Raw genomic sequence first — 24,156 nt, 5'->3', positions numbered from 1 at the left:
TGAGAAGTAATTTCTTAAATACATTAAGAATTAACATGCTGAATTAAGGTCTAAGTTAATTTGAAAAGAATCTTTTGTAGGAGTAAATTTGCCCATTTGGTCCACAGATTGACTATGAAAAAAAAAAGTCCAAAAGGAACAGCCAATCTTACTGGAAAATTTCAGCTTCTTTCAAAAGTTTCCGTTTTCCAGTAAGTAATAAAAAGGAAGGAACAGAGAAGATAGGGAGTGCTAAACTGTCCATTTTCTTCAGAAGATTCATAGTAAGGGACTCCACAATGTTTATTCTCTCATCCTAAAGCAGTTTCGGAATATTTTTGCTTTAAACCAACCTATATGTAACAAAGCTGTTTTTAAAAGACTCCAGTAATAAAGACTGTGAAACTTCCCCTACTTGTTTCTACCATAATATACATCCTTCGGTGTCTAACTGAAATACATGCCTGATGGCCATGTTAGCCTGATACTTCTTGCTTTATGCACACATGAAGGATTGAAAAGAAATACAGTGATTGTTCTTGTGCCTTCATCTTCACTCTTTTTCCTTCTGACTACCCAAGCCATGTTATGTCCCTATAACTCATATCTTTAAAAACTCTTCACTTTCTTGGGCTCCCTTTATCTAGTCCATATCTTTGTGGAGGGAGGTGACACCCTGTTACCACAGCCATGCAGCATCCATGGTGATCTGCCTCCCACAGTGGGTCCAGTCACCCTTGGGAGCTTGGCCATGAGAGGTGAGAAGGAACATGATGGGTAAGAATTGCAGCTCCTGAGCACTGTTCTCAGAAAATGCTGACATTTCATTATCTGGGAGGTGCTGCTCTATCGTTCCCCTAAATGCAAAGAATCCTATCATAAAAAGGTGGGAAAATCCCATTTTCTAGTCATCACAATCGTAAAGGATCAGGAAAAAAAAAAAAAAACCAAACCACAGAAAGAGTGAATACTGTGACAGCTCTTAGAGGGAGCTGCATGCACCAGGGAGCAAAATTTGCAGTTCACTCAGATACTGTTTGTATTAAGGACTTCAAAGAGATGCCATGCAAATCATTTGAGGACAAGTCTAAATGCCACATTGTTTGGTCTTACATAATTCCAGTAGCTTTAGTATTTTAAGGAAAAAAAGTTAAATCTTGACCTAAGTATTTGAAACATGGTGAATTGCCCTGAATATTAGCTGTATTAAGTTACCATGAAAATATAAGCCTTAAAAAAAGTAATTAGCATTCATACCTTGTTTTACATTGGCAATGGGCTTTGTGCATAAGAACCTAGCAGTGGTATTAAAGTGATACACGTGTTTTATAAAAAATTGTAGCTCTTCAGGTTAAAGGGTTCAGAATAATGGGAGAAAATCTAAGTGCAATTTGCTACTGCAGTTTTGTTCTAATATTAACCCTTGCAGGGTTAGCAGCTTCCTCTGCTTACTTACTAGATTACCTACATGTTTGTGATTTCAAGTTGACATGAGATCATTTGCAGTACCTATGCATTTGTTTGCTCAGCTTCAGGAATTACCAGAAATGGTAAGTATGAAAAAGGTGGGAAGATAAATCAAGAAACCGGCAGCTGGAATCTAGCTAGATACCTTTTCTTTTCCCATTCTTAAAATAACATTTCTTACTTTGAGCCTGTAGGCAGCAGGATCATTGCATGTTAAAGGGGACATGCTTGCACCCCTACCTATCTTTTGCATAGGGTTTTTTTCTACTTTTCACTACTAAGAAAAGTAAGAGGCAGAGATGCTGCCCTTCTGCACAGCTTGTTATAAATCCCCCCCTTTTGTATGGCAGGAAGTCTAATTCAAAAGGTTGGTTATAGTGACAAAAATGCTTCTATGTAATTGTGATTGCCCAAATAAAATTGAGCTATGAATAGACTGATGAGTACCAACAGTCAAATCTGAGTTATCTGAGTACAACCTTTGGAAATATGACCTACCCTTTCTGCTGTACAACACTGCAAAATTGCTCTTGCATCAATACTCATCTTTACTGCTTCAGATCAGCTGAACCCCCTCAAAGAAAAACAAAAATTCAAGGTTGCTCAGAGCTAAAGGCTTTCCTTCCCTGAGGAAGATACCGGATAATAACAGCATCAACAAAAATAACCTAGGACCTTTTACAATTTAAAAAAATATATATATTTCACTGATCAGTCATATATCACATTTTCTGAAGCATGCAAAATTAAATGAAAGTTAGTTATCTTTAACGTTGTGGCAACTTAAAAATAAACCTTTCATGAGTGCTTTATGTACACACTATACATATATATATATATATTCCCTCTGGAAGCAAGAAGATTTTATTAACTCTTCACAGAAAGGAATTTTCTTACTAATGCATAGGTATCCTGGGAGGCTTCTTCCCAGAAGTCAGTAATGTCACTGTTCTGGGGAAGGAATGGACATTTGCTAGGTAAGAAAATCTCTAGTCTTCATAAAATCATCCAAGAAAGACTGTATAAAACGTGGAAGTCTTGAAAGGGATATAAACCCACATGCCTCAGGCTTTAATGAAGCCCCTAAGTACCAGAGGTTCAAGCAACTTTTGTGGGCAACCTCCTCCATAATTAACTACTGTGGGGTTTCTTACACTGTGCTTGCAGGTTGTATCAGAGAGACAGAATTTATGAATAATCTGGCATTGCAGTCTGCTCTTACAATACTAATTTTACAGTAGAAATTTTATAAAAGAAGAGGTATGTTTTATTTGGGATGTCAAAATTAATTCCAATATGCTTAAAATAACTGTGATGGTTTGATAACTCTCTTAATGGTTTTTGCCAAGTTTGCTTGCTAAAGTGTAATACCTGAGATAATAGAGCTGACTTTTGTAACAGGACAGAACAAAGACCCAGATCTGTCTAAGTATTAGCATTCAAAATACACAAGTTCTCATATAAATGAGTGTGGGGATACAGCGGGGTGCACATTAGTTAGGAGGTCATCTGTTTGTGTTTTTTTCACTGCATTATAACTCTGGTCTGACATTCCTGCATATGCTTTTTTTCCATTACCATGACATGCTATGTTAAAGTAAGGCATTGTAATTGAAGCAAGTTTTCCATTAGGAAATCTTTCATAAAATCATGTCGTTGGGAAGTAACACATCCCATTCAGACCAATCTCCCTGATGGAAAAGGATGCTTAGAATTAGCAGAAGCTGTCTAGCTCCATGGATAATTTATCAGTGCCACCAGCTGATCTCTAGAAAAGGCTTAAAAATAACAAAGGGCAACTAATGTGTTTCAAAAGCTCATTGGTGCTTCTCGTATTTGAAAGCTTATCCTGGTGCATTCCATCTATGGCTTTAGACTATTCTTCACATCATTTGCATAAAGAAGCTTACAGCTTTCCCCAGACACAGAGCGGATTACAAATGTTCTTAAGTCAATAGCCTTCACATTTTAAAGTATTTGCTTAATAAAAGACAAATTTAGGAAGTTCAGAATCTAAACCTTGCTATTCCTGTTTGAGAAGAAAACCTTGTCAGTTTCTTAGTGCTCGGTATAAAACTGATGCCTTACACTTCTTCAACAGTTTCCCTCCTAGGATCTCCAGGTGCTTTGGATAATTAACATAACTTTAATATGCATCCCTGGAAACATCCCTTTGCAGTACAGAACTGTTTGCACCATGTTCTTTCAAGAAGAGGACACAAAACTGACATCCAAAGGCAATCAATTCAGTGGCTAGTTTCCCACTCTTGTGAAGGTGTCTTTGATAGGTTTGATAGATTACCTGAGATTCTCAGGGCTGAAGAACTTTCCATGGGCATATTGGCTGACCTTCACAACAGTGAAGGATTGTGTCCGGTGAATCTCTAAGCTTATAATCCCATGGATATGGCCCCAAGACTCAGCCTCTCTGCATCCAACTGCATGCAGATGTTGTTCTGCCTTTGCTCAGATCTCAAAGAAAGAAAATGCAATGTGATCATGCTGTTTATACATCCTATGGTGTCTTTCCCCCTTGCAACTCTGAATATATTAAGAATTTTAAGCAATTCTGACATAGCAAAAGAGACCTCACAGATGGTCCAATGAATTTTAAGAGAGAAAAAAAAAAAATGTTATGGGTCTCAGCGCTCAATCCATTACTGTGGTAGAGCTCTAAGAGTATAAGACAAATTCACAACAGACTCTTCATTAGCCAGGATGACATGGACCAGGTTATTATACTAGGACAGATAAAGCAAATTCCAACACAGGGAAAATATACAGGACTATGAGTAACCCTTCTCTTAATTCTCATGAGAATTTATATATATGTATTATATATATAGTATATATTCTATATATATTCCATTTTCAATATATAATCATAGAATCATGGAGTAGCTAGGGTTGGAAAGGACCTTAAAATCATCAGGTTCCAACCCCTCTGCCATGGGCAGGGACACCTCACATTAAAATATGCCACCCAAGGCTCTGTCCAAACTGGCCTTGAACAGCACCAGGGATGGAGCATTCACAGTTTCCTTGGGCAACCCATTCCAGTGCCTCACCACCCTCACAGTAAAGAACTTCTTAAATCTAATCTAAACTTCACCTGTTTAAGTTTTAACCCGTTATCCCTTGTCCTATCACTACAGTCCCTGATGAAGAGTCCCTCTCCAGCATCCTTATAGGCTGCCTTCAGATACTGGAAGGTTGCTATGAGGTCTCCATGCAGCCTTCTCTTCTCCAGGATGAACAGCCCCAACTTTTCAGCACGTCTTCATACACGAGGTGCTCCAGTCCCTTGATCATCTTTGTGGCCCTTCTCTGGACTTGTTTCAACAGTTCCATGTCCTTTTTATGTTGTGAGGACATCAGAACTGAACACAATACTCCAAGTGAGCTCTCACAGGAGCAGAGTAGAGGGGCAGGATCACCTCCTTCGACCTGCTGGTCACACTCCTTTTGATGCAGCCCAGGAAATGTTTGGCTTTCTGGGCTGCAAGCGCACACTGCCGCCTCATGTTCATTTTCTCATCAACCAACAACTAAGTTCTTCTCTGCAGGACTGCTCTGAATCTCTTCTCTGCCCAGCCTGTAGCTGTGCCTGGGATTGCCCTGAGCCAGGTGTAGGACCTTGCACTTGGCATGGTTAAACTTCATGAGGTTGGCATCAGCCCACCTCACAAGCGTGTCAAGGTCCCTCTGGATGGCATTCCTTCCCTCCAACGTATCAACCAAACCACAGAGCTTGGTGTCATCGGCAAACTTGCTGAGGGTGCACTCAATCCCACTGTCCATGTCAGCGATGAAGATGTTAAACAAGACCGGTCCCAACACCGATCCCTGAGGGACACCACTCGTTACAGGTCTCCAGCTGGACATTGAGCCATTGACCACAACTCTTTGTGTGCGGCCATCCAGCCAGTTCTTTATCCACCGAGCGGTCCATCTATCAAATTGATGTCTCTCCAATTTAGAGACAAGGATGTCTTTTGGGACAGTGTCGAACGCTTTGCGCATGTCCAGGTAGATAACGTCAACTGTTCTACCCCTGTCCATCAGTTCTGTAGCCCCATTGTAGAAGGCCACCATTCTCACACTGATTATGTTATGTAAAAAGAAAAAAAAAAGAAAGTGTTTAATAAATATAGTAAAAATCCTAGGTGCAAACACTCTGTTGCAGGGCCAGGGGCAACACTTACTTCTGCTGACTTGCAAGAAACAGCTATAACCAGAATTTCATCCCTACCTGTTTAATAGGGACTGAAAAGGTGGTTTGGAAAACAGAAAAAAAAAAAAGAAAAAAAAAAAGAAGCCAAGTTTTAACAGAACTCCTGGGCCTGATCCAACAGCAACTAATAAATAAAAAGACAGTCTGGTGAGGTAGGGACGAACTTGCCTCTGTTTTATAGGTGATGACTTTTCACTTCTTATCTCTGGCCTAACTGAAACACATCGGTTTTGTGAGATTACTAAACTGATTAATAACAGGAAGAGAAAACAATGAAATTCTGTGAAACTCTGTGAGATTTCCTGTTGTCTTTGTATCACATAGATAAATAGATGAGTTAAAAGAATGTACAACATTAGTTTTAACAATCTTTATTATTTCCCAAATGAACTCACTTGTGGGCTGATTTTTCTGCAGATTCCTTCCTAAATATTAAGATCTAGGAAAAAAAGAAATTGAAGTGCCAAATTATCACTTTCTTGCATCTATGGAAGACCCAACTGTAGTTTCAAGCTCTGCTACAGACCACTTTTGGGTCAATCAGAATATTTTTTCCAGATCATTGTTTCACTTGCAGGAGACATGATTTTCCATTGCAAGAGTTAAATCAATACATTTTTATAAATTGTGTGAGTGCAAAAGTTCTTTGTAGCTGGGTAGTATCTTGCCCTTTCTGGGCAGACATAATATCTATTATTACAGGTACCCTAATACAGATATACATGACTCTATTCTTATGGTGCTGTGCCATTTTTATTATACTAGAATTTTGAAAGCAACTTCATTTTTGTGCTATGAAAACCTCTTAAAATGTTATTTAATACTTGTGCTTCAGATCTTTCCTTTTCTCCTGCTTAGAGTGAAGATGACAAAATTACAAAATTACACAAAAGTGTAATTTTGTTCCACCCACTGCATGTCTTACTTGTCTAAATATGTAATTCCTTTAGGTCAGTCTTTAATTTAAAGTGACAGTACGTGTATATACATATACTCTGTGCTGAGCATTCTGAGTACAGTGATAACTCAGGAAAAGCTGGTGAAGGGAGGTACCGGCCTCTGCCCCATTTAACCTCTTTAAAGCAATTTGGAAGTAAACCAAAAAGATGTACCCTGGATTAATCAGTGGTCATGGGCTAGATGTAAAATTTACTGAGTGAAACACAAACACCTGAGAAATACCCAAACAAATTCTAGATAACTGTAACGGAAACTAGTGCATTATTTGGATCTTAGGGCTGCTTAGCAGTTTAATAATAGAAAAACCCTTAACCGTAGTCTAGCTGTATCTACACAGACATAGGAACAAAGAGATTATATGGGTATGAATGTGGATGTGGATATGGATATAGATTACAAATAGACCTAGGTAGAAGAATGAGCAAATTTCTAAATATTGAAGGCCCACATGTTGGGATAGAAATCTGACTCTCTGAGTCTCCATCGTGCTACAGGGAGCCACCACACTGAAGCCCAGTAGGGCAACATCCAGATGTTGAGTCAATTCAAACTGCTTCAAGAAACATCATCTAAAACACATTGGCTGCTGTTCTACCTTAGCTTCCTAACACTGGCACAACTGACTTTATAGCATTTGCATAGCTGAGGAAATGAAAGGGGAATTAAGACTTGACTGGCTCAGTGACTGAGTTTGTCTGTTTTGGAGGATTGTTAACTATTATCCTCTTAACTGAGTCACGCTCGTGTGCTGTTTATCAGCCCAGGTAAGTAGACAGGCTGTTGAGAGAAGAAACTGTCTTTACTTCTGCCTTTGACCTTTATTTGGCAATTTCTCATTTAAAAACTTAGACATACTATTTACAGTATTTATCCTATTTAATAGTTGATCACACACCACCTAATCTCTTGGTTTTAGTCTAATCCACCCATGCCAAGGATTTATTTTACTGTTGCCAATACTGGACTGTCTTTATCACAGCCATCCTCACTACATCTTCTGAGGAAACCATATCAATCAAGTAACCATCCTGATTTGTTTCACCCCTGGATAACAAGAAATGCCTTATTCTGACTCCATTTTTTTTGCTATTTTGAGCCCTCCCACAGATTAAAGTCAGAAGAGCACTAGCAGTAATGGTCAGCTGTGTCACAGGGGAAGAGCATGAGCTGTTCATTGCATTAGGATGGGCTTTCAGTGGTGACAGGCAATTTCCACCTACCCTGAACATTTCATTCTGAACTATTCTCACCCATCCAGGCTCTGTTCCCCACAGGAGTGGGGAGAAGGCTGGCCACTCACATTTAATGCAGAACTCATCCTGCTGCCTGCAGCCCCAATAGGCCTGAAGGAACCATCCTTCCAGAGGCAGTAACACACAGGGACTGTATGGCCACCAGAGAAGTGGGATGTGTTGTCCTCAGTGGTCCTCAGTCAGTTCCCAATTGATCCTCACCTCAGCTTGATATTTCAGAGTTTATCCTGGATTTTTCCCTGCAACACAGAAAAGCACTGAGGAACATCCCAGTGAATCATTAGTCCCTGTGCTAATTTTCCCACTCTTGTCCTGCCATACAAACCCCAAGTCAGTTTTGAGGTCGGGTGCGAAGAGGGCAGTGGGGAAGATCCTGGGATGGATCTTGGGCAGGAATTCTTCTGTCCCTGCTAGGGATATTAAGTCTGACATTCAGGACTGATCCAGGAGCTCTTCTATAAAGTCTCATGTTATGAATAAAGCAAATAAATATATAAACTCTACAGGAAAAAATTGCACCCATCAAAACATTCATGAAGCTGTGTATATTCGCACACAAAGCTGAAGATGTATAAAATTACAGCCTAAACCATTTTCCAAAGAAGTTCTCTTTAATTGGCACAAGGTGTTGAATTATGCAGAACAGATCTCAACAGAGATTTTTTTTTAATATAAAGTTAATTACTTTATCTTGGTTTGCATGAGGAAGCACAATACTTTTTGCACTGACTCTTTGTATCAGAGACAGCTACTATCCATGTTACTCTGTTCATGTAATAAAAATCAAATTGCATCAATTCCTTAACAAAGCACAGCAGAGGCTTCTCTTAATAGAATCCTTATTAGAGAATCAGATACAGCTCTCTCTAAAGAAAGGGTTTTTTAAAGGTACTGGGATTTCTCTGTAGTTTATTAGATTTAAGCAACACTGGAATTAGCTGCTGGGAGATGTCAGCTTGGAATAAGAACTGCTGGGTAGAAGCAGAGGCAATTAGGATACTCTGTGCTGCAGACATGATTCAATGGAAATTTTTTATTTTATGAGCCAAGCTGGAGAGGTGAGAGGGGCAGAAGTGCTGCCAGCTGATGTTTTGACTTATCCATTGCTATGTGTACAGAGCTCCTCCCTCACACCCCAGTTTCATTTCAAAGCAGGGCCAGGTTTGCAAATCAGAATGCATTCCATTCTACAGCCATTCCTAAAGCCATGGCACAGGAAACCAGGGAAATAGGGGACTTGGGGGAATGGGATTCAGGTTGCTTTCTTTCCTGTGCCCCAAGACCACAAACATCTTAACAGGCCCAGTCTGGGCTTGAGAATTTGTAAGGAAGCAAGTGAATTTTACATGCCTTTGTTTTTGAGAACAGTTTGCACAGGCTTATTCCTAGGCTGAAATGGTATTCAGTTTGTGCCCTGAAGCATGAGGATTGATAGCCCTTGTCATTTGCTCCCAGCTAGTATAACTGCCGTTATCTTAGCAAAGCACACCCCATTGCCATCAGACTCCTCTGGAGAACAATTAGTGGAGCTCAGCAGCTGAAATAATGACAGCAGGGCACTGGCAGCACGGCTGCAGCCAGCCTGCACCAGAAATGGACCCTCTGTACATCTCAGAGCTGCTCTCTGCATCTCCTCAAGCCAGGCCTGGTGACTTTGGTGGCTGCAGGAGGCTGTCAGGGTGTTTAGAGGGCTGGCCAACCAACAGCCACAGCAAATCCTTCCTGGTGACTTGAGCACTTCAGGAATTCAGGTTTTGAAAATCCAAATTTGTGATATTTTAAATTACTGGTGCCAGACTCCTCAGCCACCACTGCTTATGGGTGTTCCTGATCACTGCCTTTAACTTACCAGTCCACAGTGTCCATGCTGTAGTTCACTGTATACTCCAAGCATGTGTCCAAACTGACAGTGACTGTAAAATTCAGGCAGCACCATGCCACCCAGGGTTATTCTCCCCCCCTTGCAGCATCCTCTTGCTCCAACCCTCCAGAGCTGCTCAACTAGTGAAAGTGATCACTTCTAAACCATACCCTGCGTCTTTGGACTTATTTTCTCTCCTGGCATACTGCTGTATAAAAGGCTTTTACAGATCAGAGTTTCAAAAGGAAGCACACAAGCAATACCTGAAATAGAGAGGAGGATAAAGATGAAACAGGCAGCTGTGTGAGGGCTCCGAGCATTTCAAGAGAGCAGGGATGGCCAAAGTAAAGGAATAGGATCAAAGGCATTGCTTCACAAAGCTGGGGGTGTTCTGAAAAAGATATTGCCCCAACCTGCTGTGAAGCTGGATCAGAGTGCACCAAGGAGAACTGGCAGAAAGGTACATACTCCTATTTCCCTTCTTCCTTGTTTTCATGCCCCCAACAGGCTAAAAGACTGTTCCTTTGCCTGGGAGTCTACCAAAACCAAGGCAGGAGCAGCCACTAGTACCTGCCTGTGACAACATCAGAGAGACATGCCAAGGCTGATGCTGAACTTGCAACAGCGTCAACTGCCAGACTCCAAAAAAAGCAGGTGTGATGCCATTTGGCAGCACTTGATGGATTTGTTCCCTCTGACATGAGGCACCTAACTGAGTTGTCATCCTCACACCCTGATGTCATCAGCGGGCACAGATGGGACCTTCCACAGAGTGGTGGTGTATTGTGTGGGCTGAGTCACTCTGAAGGATCCTAATTTCTGAAACTGTTCTGGATGCAACCATCCCCGAGTGCAGCAGAAACCTCTGATAATTCTGCCACTAGCTTAGACTCTGAACAAAAAATCCCTAGTAGTGGGTGCAAAGATACAGGTCTAACCACCCACCCTAACCATAAATCCTCTTTAAAATTAAATGTGTGCCCTGATAATCTGCACATGCTGCTTTTTAAGTAAAAAAGCTACCTGAAAGAATTTTAAGAGTCATCAGCAGTTAAATATGAGTATGTTACAAAGCACATTCTGAAATGGCCCACAAGACAGCAGCAACACGACTTTCAGATGGTTCTGATATTTTTGCATAGCTGAGACAGGGCATCTGGTCCTGGACTCAGAATTTTTTGTTTCCCAGCTACCTCCGGTGAGTACCAGTGCTCATCTCCAGCTTGCAAAGGCATCTCAAGACAGGAGGCAAGTGGAGTTTGGCATCCCGCAGGGTGAACTTTTCCTGACAGCCAAAGCAATGATACTGAGCACTATCATCTTCGTCTGTGCACATCTTTGCCTGACCTTATCCTGGATGCATCCCCTTTGACTTACTTCTTTAAAGACCCTAATAGATTTTCTTTAGCTTGAGGCAGAAGAAACCTCTGCTGGATTGAACTAATGTAGAAGTATTAGAAAAGATTGGTGCTGGGATTTTTTTCCCCTCTTCCCCTTGCTGCATGATAGGAAGAAAATGTATGACCTAAATCTGCCAAGCACCTTCAAAGGAAAGGAAGAAAAACATGTGGAAAAGCATTAGAAAGCCACCCAGCACCCCTTAATTATAGTGAGAATGCCAGCATTGCTAAATGAATAGAAAATAAACGGAATAAGTATTAAATGATTATGGTTTCCCTCACATATTTCTCTTCATCTATTCACCAGCAGATAGTTTTACAACATAAATAAATCTTTTCAGATGTAAACAAGTCTTACTGCCGGAGTTGGCTGCGGGGTGGGAGGGAATCTGCGATCTCCAGCACCCCCTGCAGCATCCTCGCTAAAAGACAGGCTCGAGTCCCCATCTCAAAGCAAGCGGCATAAATCCAGCTCTGGTTGTGCGTATTTCTGGGATTTAAAACAGTAAAACGTACTTTCATGCAGGGTTTAATTCTACAAGTTTCTTACTATTTCTTGGTTTAACATTAAACAGAAGGAAAACCTGTTTTGGGATCACAAAGCTTCGTAAAGTAGGAAATGCAGTTAAGTCAGAGCCCATGTTCCCCAGTGAAACCTTTCTGCTTCCAGCAGCCATGGCATGAAAGGCCTGAGAAATGGGCCAGAACATTGCAGGGAGGGGGAAGTTTTGTAAATCCCTAATATCTGGGAAGAAAAAACATCTAGAGTTTTTGAGAAACCTGAAAATCTCCCCAAGGTTGAGTGCAAAGAGACTACCACATTGTTTTCCACTGGTCTGCCCTGCCCCTGTGCCAGAGACATGGTTACAGCCTTCAGCCCTGGATGGCTCTTGAGAGTGGACCAAAAAAATACAGTTACACTCTAAAGTTCTTGAATTTCCCAATTTAACCCTTGGCTTGTTGGCCAAACATCTCTCCATTTCACCTCCACTGATTCAGCATCCACTTGCTAAGCTACTGAAATGTGGTAAGAACATAAGACAAGAACCATATCCCTTTAAAGTTCACTAAAATAAGTTAATAACAGAGCTCCCACAGTCCACCACAGGGCACCAGGTACCCTGTGCAGGGAAACAGCAGGGACTGGCCCTTGTACAGAAATCTGTAACCCCACTAATGGTGCAGAACTGCACTTCTTTGCACCAGCAAGGCTCTGTCTTACCCTAACATCCAGCAAAGAGACACTCCCCAGTTTGGTTTATCTGCTTTGAAGAGCAAGGCTGCAGAGCTCTACCTGGTTGCAGAGCAGCCAGCTGCCTGTGGCCCTCCTTCATTTTGCTGAAGTGCAAAGATGACGTATTTGCTTCAGAATCAGGATGGTCTGAGCTTGCTTTTTCCAAGCACAAGAGAAAAGAAAATTCACAAATTGTTCTGCTTCCCAAGCAGGTTTTGAGCATAGCTTATTTAGGTCCTCCCTGCAGGCCTCCCCAGTGACAATTACACAACCAGCCCCCCCCCGTGTGGGGCATTTCTCACCACTCAGACACGCATATGGGTAAAAGGTTGTTTATATTGTATTTATGTTCTTCTTCACGTCCCTGTGCTCCTGAGAGCCACATGCCCCCTTTCTCTGCCCTGACATGTACAACCCTTCCCTCCTGCCCCTTCTGTTAAGTACCTAATGTGACTTTTCTCCTCTGCCCTGTCCTCTTGTCAAGCCACCCTCCTGCAGAGCAGCTGCTGTTAGAGCAGATGTAAAATGGTTCACTAACACTTGCTAATATTATCTTTGACACCAGCACAGAGAGGAAATAAATTCTTTTCTGGGGGAGAAGCACAAATTACTTAATGCAGCAGATCAGAGCAGCATCCATGACAATGCTGGAAGAGAGCTGGTTTAATATCTCCCTGAATATGACACATACACAAGGCAGAATAACTCTTCCTCACCAGCAGCCAGAGTACAGCCTGCCCCAACTCACCCTGCATAACCTGTGATGATTCTTCCCCAGCCTTGAAGGACTCTGGTCATTAATCTAGAATCTACTTATTAGTCCATAAAGAGCTGCCTCCAAAGATGTCGGCTGGGTGGAGAGGTATTTCACAAGGTGAAGGGCTTTCTACAGCAATTGCAGCAGGTACTAGCACCAGTGGAGAGGTGGCTGCTTTCTGGTGTTCAGGTAGGCACAGGACATGGAATGGTGTGGCAAGCAGCACCCAAGCATGACCAGTCCTCTCCATTTATGCCTTTGGCATAATGCATGCAGCAGTCTGGCTGGTCATGGGGAAGAGAGGATTTGCAGTGGATAGTGAAGCTGGATGGAGTATCGTGACATGACTTGAAAAGGTCTCAGACTCCTGAATCAAGGAAGTAGAGCTGCAAAATTCACTCTTTTCTTGGTACCAAGAGGTCTTCAGCTCCAACACCTGCTTTGCCAACAGCTCTGGCTCCAGCCTGGAGAAAAGGGGGATGCAGGACCAGAGCCATTATGCATAGTTCAGGGAGCCTGAAACCCTTCGGCCTTCAAGAGTGTCCCATCCCCTGCTGCTCCAGCACAACTCCCCTCACAAATGGATTTACTCTGCCCTGTATGACTTCTCCGAGGCAGTACTCTGGCTGATGATTTATGGTGGCCTGAGCTACACAGGAATCTCATCTCATTCACATGCTGCATGCGACGAGCCAGGTTTTCTGTGTGTACAAGCCCCAGAAGGAGACTTTTACCTCCTTTCTGCAATCTCAGATACAAGAGGGATTCAACACGGATGGGATGACCTAGTATGCAAATTATTATGTTCCTGACCTGGAAAATCCTCTTGTTTCTCCTTTGTTCTGCTTTTAGGATGAAATCACTGAAGACATTTCAGCAAAGTCAGTACCAGCTGCCCTGGTGGGAAATACCATCAAAGGGTCCCTTTTGCTAGTGCTGCAAGGCTGAACTCAGCTAAGGAAATAAAGAAATTTGGCTGAATTTAGACACTGCATCCATTGACACCACCAGTAATTGGCCCATTGCCCCTCTGACTAGCTCTAATGGAAATCTTTGTCTTGATTGTTGGGTGATTCTGTGGACAATTTCTGCTAAGGTTATGGATCAACGCTGCATGTGCTATGTGGAGTATTATATTCAGGCAGAAAGAAAATAATGAATTCAGCACAAAGAAACAAGAAACAAAACTGTTTAGATAACCTTAGGCTTTTTCTGCTAAGAAAATCAATACAGTTAGAAGCTCAGAAACTACCGACACTGCCAGCGAGTAAGGCTACAGAGCCACATAGAGCCCAAAGTAAATGAACAAAGCAGTTTAGTTTCCTTTTTTTTGGGTTGGTTTGTTGTTTTTTTTTTCTTCACTTGCATTGCCTTTTCTTGCTTGGTTGGTTTTGATTACTTTTTTTTAATACCTAGTTCTAGATGTTTCTGTATACACCTACCTTTTAATATACTTTTTCCAGTAAAGTTTAATATTATTTTTATCCAAAATCTTGGTTCACATTTCCCTGTATCTGGAATACTACAGCCCCATGAGTTCCCATCTCTTTTGATGGTACCTGTTATTAGTCCACAGAAAACCTGGCAGGGAAAAGACTGTATGAACTTGCACTTGCCCAGCTTGGGTAGTTTATTCTCTGTATTCCATTCACACATTTGGTGTCCTTATCCCAACAGCCAACATGGGTGCTAATTAGCAACTATACTCCTCCTGGCAGGTTGTGTGGCCACCCATCAAGTAGCACCTGACATGAATTTAATTTGCATCACAGATTAACTGCTTTGTTATTTGCATTGCAATAACACCATAAGGTCCCAGCTAATGCTGGGGCCCCTATGCACAGAAGAAAGAGAAGTCCTAGCAATGAGAAAAATGTAATTAGGTTTGAGGGCATTAATAGTCCTCAATGACCCTGACCAGTCTCACCTGGGCCCCATATCTACACTCTTCCCCTGGGCCCAAGTGCTCTGTTTAAGCTTACGCCAGGGGCTTTGCCCTGTCCACAAACTGTGCTGTGGTTGTATTTGTTTTTAGCCCTCCTGTAAAGCTTGGGGTTTGGATATACTTAGCCTTGTGCTGTAGATAGCTTGTCTCCAGCCCCATCTCATGCATGGACTTTGGCTGCATGCTGCAGCCTTGTCTCTGTCTCATTTTGCTCCTGTGTGGACTCACTGGATGGCCCATGGGCTTGGCTCATCTTGCCTTATGTGAGATTGTCGATATCTGGATTTGTCAATGCTGTGGTCTTACTCAGCTCCCAGCTTGTCTTCTGTCATGGAGCAGCTGTGCTTTTGCTGATCCCTGATATTGAAAGAGAGAGAACTGGGGAGGATGGACTGACTACAGCAGCAAAAGGAAGAGTGGAAGAGCTGCCACTGTAAGGAAGAAAGCCCAGCATTATGTGCCTGCCATGAGGAAAGAAAGTATTCTGCATTCTTCATACCACAGGATGGACAGGAGGAAATTGTGGGGCTACCTGTGGCTTCCTCATCCCTCAGGTAAGCATCCAGCAGTGTGCATACCCACCTCTTACTCCAGGAGTTAGTTGGCCTGTAGTCAAGGCAGGTAACAACAGAAAACAGTGGGTTGTGCTTCCTGTGGATCCATCTGAGCCTTATCTAATGATACAGGGGCTATAACCTTTTTCACAGGGGAGTTGCAATCACGAGTTCTAAGGCACCCGACCTAGGGGTCTATCTCTGGATGTATCCAGAGCCACCCCCGTAGTTGTTAGTGCTAAAGGCAATTAGCAGAGTTCATCACTTGTTCTGCTTGGTCTAGGAGGCAAGGCACATGCACCTGGTTTCCATACAGTCATTCCTGTATATAAGATACAAGGCTGTACCGTGTTTTTTTTAAGTACAGGTATGCCCTTAAGTGATGACACTCAGAACTGATTACGATTAAAGGAGGAAGTAAAACACTAGAGCAGAGTTCTTTTTAAGCAAATAACAACGGACTGTAATGTTTGGAGGCAGTTTGTTCCCTGCATGTTTTAAAGTTTATGCTGCAAAGAGCTGATGCCATTTGCTGCCAACTTTGGGAAGGGACTAAAGATGGAAGTACTCAGTAAAGGAAGTATCTACAGACACTGAAGTGTCAGAAAACAGTGAGATCACCTCCTTTTGCTTACTTTACATGTCAAATGGCTACCGGTCTTTGTCAGTCCTGCAGAGTATCAGAGACTGTAGCAGACTGTATGCTTCAGACATAAGGATAGCCAGCTGGGCTGCCCCATAAGGCAGTGCCTTTCTTTAGTGCTGCTGAGCTTCTATATCCCCCAGCATGAATAGCAGGTTTGTGAAAGACAAAGTAGAGCCCTCCTAAGAAAGCTCAGAGGAGGGAATTCAAATCCCTTGTGGGGGGTTTCTCATGTTCATCTTCCTGTGCTGCCAGCCTGGAGCTTGCACAGAGCAACATCAGCCCAGGTGGAAATACTGTGTTGAAATGGCTCACCATGCTGCAGGGAGTAAAACTCTAGGAGTGTTTTACTAATCAGGAAGCCTTAGATTTCCCCAAAGGGACTAGGAATGTGCATACTGAGGTGTTGGATGACAATATAATCTATAAAACTCTCATTCTAAGAGGTGTTTCTCTGTAAAGAATGAGGCGATGCTAAATAGTGGGAGATTAATCATTCCTCCTCCCCTTTCCTCCCACTTACCTCTTGGATCATTAGGTCTCAGGAAGGTTTTAATTCTGTCTCTGCTATGTCTACATGAAAAAAAATTGATAAAGATTTTCACCTGGCTGGTGACTAGATCATGTTAAGATCTGTGTCACAATCAACACTCATTAATCCAAAACAGCAAAGAAAATGTGTTCTCCTGTGAGAGGAGGATATTTATCAGGTTAGGAGGCTTTTATGGGGGATTATCTTGTGAGATGCACATACAGTTCTTCTTTTCTTCTGTAAGATCTACATGTGTAAGGAAGAGATGAGAAAAACTGGTGTCCATGAGCATGCCTTTCACTTGAGTGAGCACTGGACTGCCTCCTTCAAGGACGATTTCAATCACAGGAGCTTTGGGGTGAGAATTTCAAATGAATTGATCAAAACTGAGGTGATTAGTGCTGAAATAATGTCTCATTCCAATGCAAAGCCTCTGAGACTGGCCTGGATTGGATTTACTTCAATCTGAGCACAATTTATGCCTGGAGTTATTTGCTGTGAAATTGTTAGGGACCAGGCATTCACATCCAAAGCAACAGGTTGTGATTTACCCCCAGTCACATATTGATCAGGTTTTGATCTTTTTAATGGCAAGTGCTCCTGGGAACCTATTTTGTCAAGAAGAGATTGGGTACTGTATTCTTTTTCTGGTTAACAGTGAAATTCTTGTATTCGTCTGGTGGTGCTTCTAGGGATGTTAATCTGTAGCGAAGAGGGACAATAATATGGGATTTAGATGATCAGATCAACTGAACTAAAAATAAAGAAGGGGGAGGAAACATATTTTACTTGTATGTGTAAACTGAGATAAAGCTTGAAGGTTGGAAACTTGCAAGTAAGAAGATAAAAATTCAATTAAAAGCCTTCTCTAGTCCTTATCCAATGTGTTTTATAATTACAAATAGAATTTTTTCTTAACTTACAGCTTCTGGCTTTGTCTTATTGGTAGCTAAAGTCAGAACTAGCTCAGAACCTGAAAATCTTTAAAAGTAGCTTATAATGACTGTGACAGTCTTTTACAGGAGAAGGAATCAATTTGATTACTCCCAGTTTACCAAACCAGGCACCAAAACTCAGCCTTTCCTTTGCAGATTAAACTAACTAGAAGCAATATTTCACTCTGCCTGTTACAAAGGTGATTCCACAAGTAACTGCTTCCACAGGGGGTGCAGTGAATTTTAAACACTTCATCTTCTTTCTATGAAAAAAGATGTCAAAGTGTATTACAAGCTATTATCAAGTTTACAAAAAAGATTCACTCTAGAGTTATGGCATTTTATGCCAACTTTCAGTTTAGACTAAACTTTTACAGCCAGGATATAAACCCCTGAAGATAGGGGCTTTGTAGTGGAAAACTTGGCTGACTATAGGGTCAGGAGAAGTAATGGTCTAATACAATTTATGGTCTACTCAGCTTGGATTTACTCTTTATCACAGTACAATATTAGGAGCAGATGTTACAATGACAGTCCTCTCTTGTTTTGTTGCTGTGTAAAAACAACACATAATATAGTCCTAAAACAGAACTACCATTTTCTCATTGGGAGAGCAGGGATAGTTCATGTTTCCCAAAAGTATTTTTATAAGCGTAGCCTTTGCAATAGCAACACCTCAGACACCCACTAAGCCCCTTCAAAAACAGTGTCATTGAAAATAAATCCTCTAGCTTTAACCTATGAAATTAGAGACCAGAAGCATAGGAAAATCAAAGGCTGAGCACTCTCGAGACAGAGGGCAAGCTATGCGGGCTTCAGAAGCTTCTTGGAAAAAAAAGCCTATTTTAGAGACTGGAGATGGTGCATTTATAATTGTTGGGATGGTGTTACTGGGGTTGGAAAGGGAACCTGGAGGGCTCTGGTCCAACACCAAAGCAGGGCCAGCAGAAGGGATAAAGTCACTTTCTATTTGACCATGCAAATAATTGATACTTCTGATGAGCTGCAAGAATATAGCTGTGCAGTGCTTGCTCAGTGCCCAGATCAACCAGTTCAATGACAGCTATGTCACTCTAATGCCACCTAAATAGACACTTTTTCCCCTGATCACAGTATAATGTGTATGTAACAGATAAAGATGTTTAAGCCTTCTCCTGTCCCCTTGTGACCCTCCACCCCCCCTTATTTTTACTTTGCTAGCAGAACAGAAATGAAGAGTTGCATTAAGGCACTTAATAATTATAAAGATACTTTGTTTTGAAACCTTGGGTGTTGTGTATGCTTCTTTAGGGAAAAAACTTATTTACACTGAAGTTCGGATCTAGTCTAGCAGGGCCTGTCCAGTGAAAGATCACTTGGAATGGAAACATTTTTGTTTTGTGATTGTGCAGAGTTTTCTCTGGACAGGGAGGGTTCAGACACAAAGCTCCCAGGCATTACTGGAAATCAAGTCATGATATTGGGAAAATCTCACAGTAATTTCCCCCAAACTAATTATCTGAGATTGCTAACTACCTCACAGGCAACCATGTATGCAATTATTTCTGCCTTTTTTGTTGTTGTTGTTGCTGTTGTTGTTGTTGCTGGCTGTCTTAAAGTCTGCAAGGTTGAGGGAAGATCAGTCTCCATGCACCACCTCATTATGGATGCATAAAACCTTTCCAGGCTTCTGAACCATGTCTCTTGTCATCTACCATTTTACAACCATGAGGAGCAGACAATATTGGTAATATTAGCAAAGAAGTATGTTAAGGGTGAGACTGACGCTTTCTAGTAATTCAGTTTGTGCCCATTATTGTATTATCAGTAACTGTTTAGTTGCTGGTGCTCTGTGCCACCAGCAGATTTAGCAGAAGAAAAATGAGATTTAAACTGTTTTAAATACATTCCACTCTCTTTAGTGAGCTCCTGCCTGCAAGGAATGCTGTAAATTACCAGTTAACTCCATATGAGAGTTAATGCTTGTAATTTCATGCTTTTGGGCAGGTTTACTGGTATTCCCTAATGGTGCTCTTGGCCTTGAAGGTGCTGAATAATCCAGCACTGAAAAGCACAATGATGCTGGTATCTATTAGCGGAGGTCAGCACTGTGGCAAGTGTCATTGAGTGGAAGCACTGAAGGGCTGAGTTCAGACTGTGGCAAGAAAAGGAGACTGAAAATATACCATATATTTAATAATAACAGTGGTGTTATTATGTGGCAGTGTGTACCAAAAGGCAGGTACTAGGCATGATTTGGCTGCATGCGAGAGTCAATACAGCTATCCATAGGGGGATTCAGTTGGATATGTCTTGGCTCTATTGTCATGGAGATTTGCCTGTGAAGCTTGCAAGCTCTGTGCAACTAAACCTCCAAATATTGAAGCATTCTGGTTTGTAAAAGGAAGCCCAGACTGGCCTTTTGTTTGATAAGTTCTTGAATTATATCTTTCTGGCCTTGCAATGTATTTCACAGGAACAACCTATCTGATGCCATTTTGGCATGTCTAAGTTGCACAGATCATTCATAGACATGATTTTCAAGATATTTCTTAGAATTTAAGTTTTCTAAGCATTAAGTGCAGAGGAAGTAAGGGCTGTAAGAGGGTGTAAGTTTCTTCTGACTCGCTGTAACCAATCATTGTTGTCACAAACCAATACACTGGAATGGATCTGTATGACATCTGTGACACTGTCTAGCAAGCTCGATACTAGAGGACAGACAAGAAGCCCTGGATTTCCTTATCAGCTTCCATCACTTTGCTGCTTTAATTCTCCATGACTTCCAACCTGACTTCTTACCAAGTCCACTATGTATGCACAGGTTTTCATTCCATGGTAATCTTGATGGAAATATCAAGGAGGTAACAGCATGAAAATAAGAGGTAGGATGAGTGATTAGAAAATTTCTGGAGGACAGAATGACAGGATGAATCTCATAGGCAGGAATTCTTTCCCTTCTGTAATCCTGGGGAACCCAGGACTTTCAATTAGGGCAGATGTGCTCTGCATTTTCACACATCAATCTTTCATTTGGCCTTGCATCTATCATTCATGGGCTTGTGCAAATAACTTCTCCCAAACAATATTCTCCAGTCAGAAACAGGCACTGTCATCTGCAAACCTGTTTGAATATTTCATTGTTGTCAGATGATGTTTTTTGTTGAGGCTTTTTGTGCATTTCCTGGATGACATGGCAAGGTAGTCCCTGATCTTGCCCTAATGAGGCTGGAAAGCCAAGTAAAGTGAGACAGTGACTGGAGCTGTGTCCTAGAAAGCCTTTTTTTTCCTGTAGTCTATGCAGTGAGGAACAAAGGAAACTGAAAACGGAGAACACTCGTTCGCCTTTGTCCAGTCAGGTTCAACCTAAGAGTTGTCAAGAGTGACTAGAGCAATGTCAAGGTCATCTTCAATAGACAGCCATTCAGCAGGTGGTGATGGGATTTTTACAGATGTGGCATATCTCTCTTGGTTTTAATCTGAAAACCTTTCAAATCCTTCTGTCTGTTCCCTGGGAAGTTTGGGGGATTCACTGATTTTATATATATATGATGGATACATACTGATCATTATTGGCCTTCGCTTACAAAAATTTACCCTGATCCTGCTAATTATGAGGCCTCAGCACAAGTTCCATCTACTGATGTGGTGTTGAGTGGGGAGGGCCTCCTGAGGTTTTGGTAGTGGAGTTCTTCGTTGGCGTTGTGAGACTTATTAAACCAGTTTGCTGTTTACAACTTGTACACATACAAATCTTACTTTGGCTACCTATTCTTTCAGGAAAATTGGAATCCATGTGTTACTTTTCAAGAAGCTGCCAGATTACTTGTTTTCTGAAGGTACTGTTGAAAACTCTTTGAGCATGATCTCTGGGAGGCCCACTCGCCCAAGTCTAGGTCATAGCATAGATGAAAAGGGCTTAATCTACAAAGTGAAATGTAGAACGGAGGGGAGGCCTGGTGAAAACTGACATACCCAAAAACTTCTGAAAAGGAGGGCTGGCCAGCTGTGGGAAACTGCAGTAAGTTTGCTGATTTAAGTACTTGAAAACTAGACTTACCCAGAAAGTACACCACTGGTACAATAAGCAGTAAATGTTGGTGAACCAGGCTTACCTATGCCTGGTTTGGACAACAGTGTCTACTTGCTTCTCAATGAAAAGAATGGAATATTTGTAAAGCAGGTGCATCTCGGATAAGGTCACCAATGACTTTTGATTCCTAATAACATAGGAACAGTGTGCTAACTTGACATAGGTCTTTTTAAAAGTGCATCAAGAGATTAAAACTTTAAATTAATGTCATGTTCCTATGCTCCTGTAGTCTCAGATTTCCCCCTCAAATTACAATAACTCCTGCAAGTGTGTACTGATCTTTTCTTTGTGCTCACTCTCATCATATTTCTTCAGGGCTATGCTTTTGCAGCAGAAAAGGCTTTGAAATCAACTGCTGAAATGTAGTAGTTTATGGTTCATAAAGGGCTTTGGGAAACTGTTTTGTATAGAAAGTGTGATACAAATATAGGCAGCATATTTATTCCCTTTTCTTAGCTTTGAAATTACACTATTAAGATGGCAAAACTGTCAAATATGCAACTTATCTTACTGAAGCCCTACCTACCAAAAGGCACTTAAGTGGATGCTTAAAATTAAGCAAGTGATTTAATACCACCTTATACAGTCCTTAAACACAGGCATAAGTCTCACTGAAGTCCAGGCAAGGACATTAAAGTTAAGTGTATGCTATGCACTTTGTTAAATCAAGACCTAACTCTACTTATTTTCATATTCATTCCCAATACTAAAAAAACAGTATGTTACAAGAAGCAGTGACATCTCAACTTCTGCCCTGATTAAATAAGTTAAAAAATCATGAATCCTAAAGCAACTGCATTACCATCACACTTCTTTCCTTTTATGATTAATCCAGAGCTTGATATGTCTTTCTATAGGATTAATATCTTAACAGCAAGGTAATAGGTAGCATGACATTTAATCTCTTTGATTAAATTCCATACTAAAAATGTCCCATAAATAAAAGAAACAATTGAGGCAATCATCAATTATCTTCATTGTGGCAAAGTGATGGATTTAGTGGTTGCAGAGGGTAAGATCTCATAAGCTCATTAGAAGCTATAAGGGTTTTCTCCTTCCACAGAACTAAAAGACAATGTGGCCCACGGCAAATTTTCTCTCGTTGGTTTAATTTAATCATATGAAACCTTAACAGGAAACAGAAGATTTTGTATGTATGTGCCCATTTCATTTTCCACTGGAAATGGCCAGATCCAGATAAGGATATCTTGCTTCAGGTTTTATCTTGGGTGCCTCCTGTGGGCTCAGCATTATGTACGTAATGAAAGAGAATGTATTTTTTGGTCAATAGCCAGGATCAAATTGTTTCAGGACCTGAATCTGCTTCTTGTATCTTTCACTGACCTCCACCATGACCTTGGACAAGTCACAGAAAGCCAGATTTTCAAGAGCTCAGCATCAACTGTCAGAGCCAGCTCAAAATGTATCAGCCACAACCACAGTGCCAAATTAATACGGTTTGGATGCAGTCCAGTGGACTGTGCTCATCTGAGTTTTTATCTAAAAGCATCACAAGGGAGATGCTTGTCTGAGTTTCCCTGGAAAATCTGCATGCAGGAGTAGATCTCAAACCTTTTAAGGCTCCAGTGTGCTACTGAGAAGCACCTGAAAGACTAATTTCTCCCTTTGCAAAATGAGCAAAATCCAGAAGGGCCTAAGTTAGCATAATAAGCCACCATTTTTCCCATTCAATTAGAAAACCCATTTTACTACATACAATAAGACACCTTTTTCCTTTCTGTTCAACTGTAGCAGGTAAAAAAGTTCAGTGATAGAAGGGGAATAAATGGGCAAGACTTTCAGCTGAGTTGGTGAGGTTTTTAAGGGCTTTCCCTAGCACTTTCCTGCCTCCTGAAATCAGTGCTATCCCTTTGACTCCTTATAGCAAACTAATTGCCATGATACCAGTTCTCCAGCAAGAACAACAGATTCACAGGCTGCACTTTAAAGTCCTCCTGTGCTGTGCCTCTGCTGAGTTGCATGCTCCCCGAAGTTAGGGATGGACAAGAGGCTGATATACCATGTGACAGCACTAAAAAATAAAAAGCTAGCCTATTCATGTGATTAAGGATTCAGATGAAAGGCTTTCTGTAAAGATGTGGTTTTAATATAAAAGGCTGCCAGCAGAGAAGTCCCCCATGGTGCACTTTGTAGGATCTTGTAAGAGTTTAGCAAGATTAAACTCATGTAGATTTCTTGAAGCATCTGCAATCACAATGAGATTTTGCTGCATGTTTCACCAGATGAAATGCTGTATTTCAGTGTTAAACCTTGTTCAAATACCCATAAAAATGTCAGGGCTGCAGGGCCAAGAGCACAAGGTTTTCTCT

General features: G+C 41.4%; 1 protein-coding gene across 2 annotated transcripts in view; it reads left to right on the top strand.

Moving 5' to 3' along the window:
* Positions 1-4,958: 4,958 nt before the first annotated feature.
* Positions 4,959-24,156, top strand: part of TMEM177 (transmembrane protein 177) — a 146,305-nt gene continuing 127,107 nt past the window's right edge. For both annotated transcript variants that reach the window (XM_061370124.1, XM_061370125.1), the window contains exon 1: positions 4,959-4,968. The gene's annotated coding sequence lies outside the window, so the exon portion shown is untranslated. The remainder of the gene's footprint in view (positions 4,969-24,156) is intronic.

Source organism: Neopsephotus bourkii, unplaced genomic scaffold (genome assembly GCF_033783945.1).
Source record: "Neopsephotus bourkii isolate Nb327-2 ecotype Australia unplaced genomic scaffold, CSIRO-AGI_Nbou_v1 NB_1526, whole genome shotgun sequence".
NCBI lineage: Eukaryota > Metazoa > Chordata > Aves > Psittaciformes > Psittacidae > Neopsephotus > Neopsephotus bourkii.
This window is presented reverse-complemented; position numbering and strand designations above follow the sequence as displayed.